The 6,865-nt window shown below is 42.1% G+C and overlaps 1 protein-coding gene across 4 annotated transcripts in view; it reads left to right on the top strand.

Annotated features, from left to right (window-relative positions):
• Positions 1-6,376: 6,376 nt before the first annotated feature.
• KANSL1L (KAT8 regulatory NSL complex subunit 1 like) overlaps positions 6,377-6,865 on the top strand; it is a 150,280-nt gene continuing 149,791 nt past the window's right edge. For 2 of the 4 annotated variants that reach the window (XM_017889361.1, XM_017889356.1), the window contains exon 1: positions 6,377-6,576. The gene's annotated coding sequence lies outside the window, so the exon portion shown is untranslated. Of the gene's footprint in view, positions 6,613-6,865 lie in introns of all 4 variants that reach the window. The other 2 variants (XM_017889358.1, XM_017889357.1) reach the window with 2 other exon arrangements.

The following is a 6,865-nucleotide window of genomic DNA, read 5'->3' as shown; positions in this document are numbered from 1 at the left end:
GTCATGTCTAAGAACTCTTTACCCAAACCCAAATCATAAGGTTTTCTTTCTATGTTTTCTTCTAAAAAGGTTATATTGTATGTTGTTCACTTAGATCTATATTCCCTTTAGTAACTTTTTAATAAAGCATGAAGTTTCATGTTAAGGCTCACTTTTTTTGCACATAAATGTCTAATTGTTCCAACATTACTTATTGAAAAGAGTATCTTTTTAGACTGGATAAAGAAAATGTGGTACATATACACCATGGAATACTATGCAACTATAAAAAAATGAAATGTCCATTGCATGTCCATTGGAGGGACATGGATGGATCTGGAGGCCATTATCCTTAGCAGACTAACTCAGGAACAGAAAACCAAATACTGCATGTTCTCACTTACAAGTGGTAGCTAAATGATGAGAAAACATGAACACATAAAGGGGAGCAACACACACTGGGGCCTTTTGGAGGATGGAGGGTGGGAGGAGGGAGAGGATCAGGGAAAACAACTAATGGGTACTAGGCTTAATACCTGACTGATGAAATAATCTGAACGCAAACCCCTGTGACACAAGTTTACCTATGTAACACACCTGCACTTGTACCCCTGAACTTAAAATATTTAAAAAGAAGAAGAAATAAAACTTTTTCGGGGCAATTTGTAAAAATAGCAAAAGAAATAAATGGCATCCACATTGGAAAGGAAGAATTATCCTTGTTTGTACATGATATGATCTTATGTTTGGAAAAACCTAGAGACTCCACCAAAAAAACTATTAACACTGATAAATAAATGCAGTAAGTTGCAGGTTACAAAATCAACATACAAAAATCAGTAGCATTTCTGTATGCCAACAGCATACAATCTAGAGAAGAAATCAAGAAAGTAAACCCATTTACAATAGCTACAAGTAAAATAAAATATTAACTTATCCACTTGATGAAGTTGTAGAATTGTTGAGAGGGACTCAGGAGAGTCACTTTAAAGGCCCTGTTTGCTTTCCTGCTCTTCTTTCTGCCCGCTGCCTGGGAAATGGATAGTTATGATTGGGGTTCCAGCAGCCATCTGGGACCAGGAGATTGCTTTGAAAATGGAAGCCAGGGCTGAGAATGGAAGAGATAAAATAATAGAAAGGAGCCTGGGTCTCTGGTGACTTTGTGGAGCTGTTATAACAGTTCTGGGATAATTAACCTGTGGGCTAATTTTACTGCATTTCATTGATTCTTAAGATGCACTATTTATGTATCATTAAAAAAAAAAACACTGCCAATCAAACTCATACAATACTTTCTTACTGCATGAACTGTGAAGTTATTCTGATCTCTGAAATGTTAAAGTATGGAAAAATGTCTTAGAATTAATAAAATATGTTAAAGGATTAACCCCTCTGTTTTAAAGCTATCATTATTTTGAGTTTTCTCATACATTATATACAGCCTATCTTCCTAGTTTTTAATTTTTCTGCCTGTCTACATTTTAGACTGAGAACTTCTTGTGGTTTCTTAGTCCACTTTCGTTAGAGAGTTCCCATTTTAAGTATATTTTGATGAGTTTTGACAAATGCATGCACCCATTTGACTTCCACCATGGTCAAGATATAGAACTTTTTTGTCATCCTTTAATCCCATCCCAGTCAGTTCTCCCAACCTCAGCCCTAAGAAACTACTGATTTGTTTTCTGTCATTATTGATTAGATTTGTCTTTCTCTAGAGCTTTATATACATGGAATCATAGAATATTTATGATTTTGTCTGGCTTCTTTCAGCATACTGTTTGAGACTCATCCTTGTTGTTTTATATATCAGTAGTTTCTTCTTTTTATTTCTGAGTAGTATTCCATTATATAAATGTGCTGTAATTTATTTATCCCAGAGTGCAATGGCATGATCTCCGCTCACTGCACCCTCTGCCCCCTTGGGTTCAAGTGATTATCCTGCCTCAGCCTCCCAAGTAGCTGGGATTTATAGGCATGTACCACCATGCCCGGGTAATTTTGAATTTTTAGTAGAGACGGGATTTCACCATGTTGGTCAGGATGATCTGGAAATCCTGACTTCGGGTGATCTGCCCACCTCGGCCTCCCAAAGTGTTGGGATTACAGGTGTGAGTCACTGTGCCCAGCTCTTTATCCTTTCAAAGGTGATGGATCTTAGGGCTATTTCCAGTTTGAGGCTGTTGTGAATAAAAGTGCCATGGATATTCGTATACACAGGGAGTCATTTTGTTCCCCTGTAGTCATGGGCCAGTTCTGTTCTCTGTTGTACTTAGCCCTGGTTTGAAGATTCTTATAGGTCTTGCTACCTACCTCTACCCTTTGCTTGTCTATAGATACTGGTTAAAGCTAAATCTGTCCTGAGTAGGGATTATAATGTTTAACCCTTCTGCTTCTTCTGTTTCCCTTTCTTTTTTTTTTTTTTTTTTTTTTTTTTTTTTTTTTTTTTTTTTTTTGAGATGGAGTCTCACTGTGTGGCTCAGGCTGGAGTGCAGTGGCGTGATCTTGGCTCACTGCAAGCTCCGCCTCCCGGGTTCTCGCCATTCTCCTGCCTCAGCCTCCGAGTAGCTGGGACTACAGGCGCCCGCCACCACGCCCGGCTAGTTTTTTGTATTTTTAGTAGAGACGAGGTTTCACCGTGTTAGCCAGGATGGTCTCGATCTCCTGACCTCGTGATCCGCCCGCCTCGGCCTCCCAAAGTGCTGGGATTACAGGCGTGAGCCACCGCGCCCGGTCTTCTGTTTCCCTTTCTAAACCTGATCATACAAAAAGAATTAAATATACTGAAATATAACAGTGGGGGACAGTTTCTCAGGGCATAGAAATATAGAGAAATAAATAGTACAAGCTCCCATAGGACAGGACAGGACAGGACAGGACAGGACAGGACAGGACAGAACAGAACAGAACAGCTTTCTGTTCTGTGAGAGGTAGTGAGGAAAGAACTGTGGCTTTGGAGCCAGTCAGGTCTGTCTTCAAAATGGGCCATTTATTAGCGTAAGAATCTAGGAACACTAATCTCACTGAGTTTCATATATTTTTTTTTTTACCTGGAAAATGAATATAACATTCACTTTGCGGGATGTGAAAATTAATTTATCCAGTCAATAAATATGCGTTGAGAATCCACATGTGTCAGGCCCTGTCCTAGGCTCTGGGGATACAGCAATGAGCAAACCAGCAAAAGTGCCTGACTTCATGGAGCTTATGGTCTAATTTAGGGTGATAGACAACAAAAGTAAAAAAATCAAAATCTATGTTACATTAGATGGTGATAAGTGCTATGGAGAAAAAGTTACGAAGGGGGATAGAAAAGCCTCTTCTTGGTTGTGAGTTGCTTGAAATTAAAGATTGATCTTTCTCCTTTATCTCTAGCATTTATCACAGCGTCAGCTATACTAAGTGTTGCATGAATGTTTCTTGAGTGAAAGGAATGACTGAATAAAAACCAGTGTTGAAGAGAGAAGTTTATCTCATGAAATCATTGTAATACTGCTTACCTGGACATTTTTACAAGCTTCCAGATAGGTAATTATTATGTCAGCAAGAATGGTGCCCTTTACTTCTCCTTGTTCTTGCTGGATTTTAAAGTGTTCTATTCTTACCACTGTTATATTTTTTTCTTGGAAATCAGAATGCTTTTAATGTACCTTCTAAATAATATGTCCTTGATTTAAAAAAAATATTAGCTACATGCACTTTTCAGGCTGTTGCTGAGTAATACAGAAAATAATTTGACAAATGATTCAGTATGTCAATTTTTGTAATAAGGAGAACTGATATTCTATAGTGCCTGGAAAACTGGCATGTGTATGCTACATATAATAAAATCATGCTTTAGAACAATATTCAGTGTCAAGGGATAGTGTGCTTAATATGTAGCTAAATGGAATAAAAAACAGTATGCACAGTGTCATACATATAAAATACAGCAGGCTTTGCACATGATTGTGGTTTTCTTCTTTGTGCTTTCCTATATATTTTATATCAAACCCATATTATTTTGTTAATCATCTCTCCACATTCCTATTAAACTGAATATAAAAGGAATAGGGAAAATGTACATGTATGACAGCTTGATAGATTGAAATATTTATTTAAGGTCTGTAACATTTGGCAAGCAGCAGGGCTGACTGGAAGATAAAAGAATTAATCTGGAGTGGCCGGGTGCAGTGGCTCACACCTGTAATCCCAGCACTTTGGGAGGACAAGGTGGGCGGATCACCAGGTCAGGAGATCTAGAGCATCCTGGTTAACACGGTGAAACTCCGTCTCTACTACGAATACAAAAAAAAAAAAAAAAAAAAAAAAACCCAGGCATGGTGGAGGGCACCTGCAGTCCCAGCTACTCAGGAGGCTGAGGCAGGAGAAAAGCGTGAACCCGGGAGGCGGAGCTTGCAGTCAGCTGAGATGGCGCCACTACACTCCAGCCTGGGCGACAGTGTGAAACTCCATCTCAAAAAAAAAAAAAAAAAAAAAAAAATTAATCTAGAGTATTGGAAACAGCCTACCTCCCATGGCTATGTGATGATCAAATTAGAAAATATATGTAGAAATGCTGTATGAATTACTATTTGTGTAATTACAAAACTTAATACCTTTGTCATACCCTATAAGCTCCATGAGGACAGGGAATTTGTTTACTAATATATCTTTATTAGCCATCACAAAACATGTGTTCAATAAACATTTGACAAATATATATTTTGTTTGGTAACAAAAAATTATTTCACAGGAGAAAACTGTACCATCAAATGATTTGATGTCTCTACAGTTCCCTCAGGTTAAAATGTGAATTCCTGTCATTCAAGATTTACTCAATCTAGTTGACAGTGTACTTTTCTACCCCCCAAATATTCACAAAATATCTCCTCAAATCACCCAAGGACACTATCTCCTGAACTATTGATGCCTTCCTCCCCTCTCTATTTTAAACATCCAACTCAAATCCAGAATCTTCCTTTGATCTATCTTAACACATGCTTATTAGACGTCTCGAACTGTTAATTAAAAAAACAAAACTTTAAAAAATTCTTTATTCATTTTTGCATTTCTGTCCCCAGGGACTAGGACAGTCCTTTGAATATGGTAAATATCCAATAAATACTTGCTGATTTAATTATTTTTCACAACACATCATTAGCTTACAATTTTTATTACAATGAAAGTAAATCAATTTCCTAAAATTCTTCCCTTGCCCCATATTGAGGTGCAATTATTCAGTAATTTTTAAAAAATTATCTCCAATAAATGCAGCTGGTCATAAAAATTATTTCAGTAATATCACAAACTACTAGAAGAACCAGGAACAAGTAGCTAATTTTGCAATTCCAGTTATCTATGTTACGGATTACGCTTTGTTATGACTGCAGTTCCTTGGATTTCTCCCCTCTCCCGCCCCAGGGATCTTACCCAATTGATAAGGTTAAAATAATGGCAATCATCCTTCTGGCTTAAAAAGCCTATTGCTCTTCGTTCCTTAAATCATTTCATGCGTAAATTAGGTGCTTAGGAAAGGCTGTGATACAACATCCAAGAAGCTACATTTAGAGTTCAGTTTTAAAAAAAATCTAGTTCGCGGCTGGGGAAGTGCCCGGGTGCAGGTTTGTTTTGTGGTGAGTGGAGCGCGGGGCCAGGTGCGAGACGCTCAGAAGTGTTTTTGGGTGTCGCTGGCCAACTATCGCCACATAAACTCCGTTTATTTATTTGACAGTGTTACTACAGAGGGAAGTCCAGCGCCATTCAAACCAGATTTGTAGAGACTTAAAAATGCTTTCTCTGGTGTTTTTTTAAATCATAAAACCACCCTATTGGATCCAAGGCAAATTTGTCACCTACTTCAGGTGAGGTCAGAAAGAATTATGAGTGGATTTGAGCGCACGGCCCAAATAAAAGCAAACGCACGGAGACTTGCGGACTTGACAATTGTGAGAAATCTCTTAAAACTCGTCCTTGGAACGGCGGGCGAAAGCCGCAAACGCCCAGAGTAGTCGAGGCCCCGGCGCGGGCGGCAGGGAGTGAAGTCGACTGATTTTTCTCCAGCATTTTGTTTTCCTGTCACGGAGGCACAAAATAGCAAACCAGGGGTGGAAAGTCTGCCGGCCGTGTTTTTTTTTTTTTTTCCCTTTCCCCCGGGCTGGCACTGGGAAAGAGAAAGGAGGAAGCGGGAGATGCGTGGAACCCGCCCGAGGGAGCCGAGGTAAGCCCTGCACCAGAGTTAAGGGCGTTGTGCTGCCACTTCCAGAACACTCCGAGCCGCTTCCGCAGGCCCCACCCCCTGCCGGGGTTTCCCCGTCACCCGCTTTATTTGCATGGCGCTGCCCCTCCCCCGTTGCCATTGGCCGGCGCCAGGCCCCGCCCACTGATCCCAGACCGCAGCAGGGTTCCGTCCCCCCGAGCCGCACGGAGCTGCGGGCATCTGGCTGACTGTTAAACCGCGGCGGCAGCGGCGGCCGGGGCGGGAGCAGGGCGCGCTCTGGAGACGAGACAGCGGCGCCCCGGGTGGGGGAGGCGGGCGGGCAGCTAGAGATCACCTCAGCAGCCCCCACCACGGCCGGACCGAAGGTGCGGCGGCGGAGGGGAGCCAGGGCGCCCCAGCAGGCGAGTGGCCGGCGTCTCAGCGGCGGGATGACGGGGGTGGGTCTCCCCTCTTGGGGAAGGCGGCAGCGCGGGGAGGGGAGAAGACTGCCGGGTGGACTTGCGGGTCAGGCGACCGACCGGCAGCCCCTTCGCCCCCCGAATCCTCTGGGCTGCTGGACTCTGGTCTCGGCACGGGATCGCGCTCTAGGGCAGGGGTCCGACCACAGCCAAATTTAAACGGCTAAACCTAACAGCCTTGGCAGCTGGGGAGGGAAGGGGGTCTAGGGAGGGGTGGGGGCGGTCCTAGACG

The sequence above is a fragment of the Rhinopithecus bieti genome, unplaced genomic scaffold (genome assembly GCF_001698545.2).
Source record: "Rhinopithecus bieti isolate Rb0 unplaced genomic scaffold, ASM169854v2 scaffold_17939, whole genome shotgun sequence".
Classification (NCBI taxonomy): Eukaryota; Metazoa; Chordata; class Mammalia; order Primates; family Cercopithecidae; genus Rhinopithecus; species Rhinopithecus bieti.
Note: the sequence above shows the minus strand (reverse complement) of the source record. Positions and strands in the feature narration are given on the sequence as shown.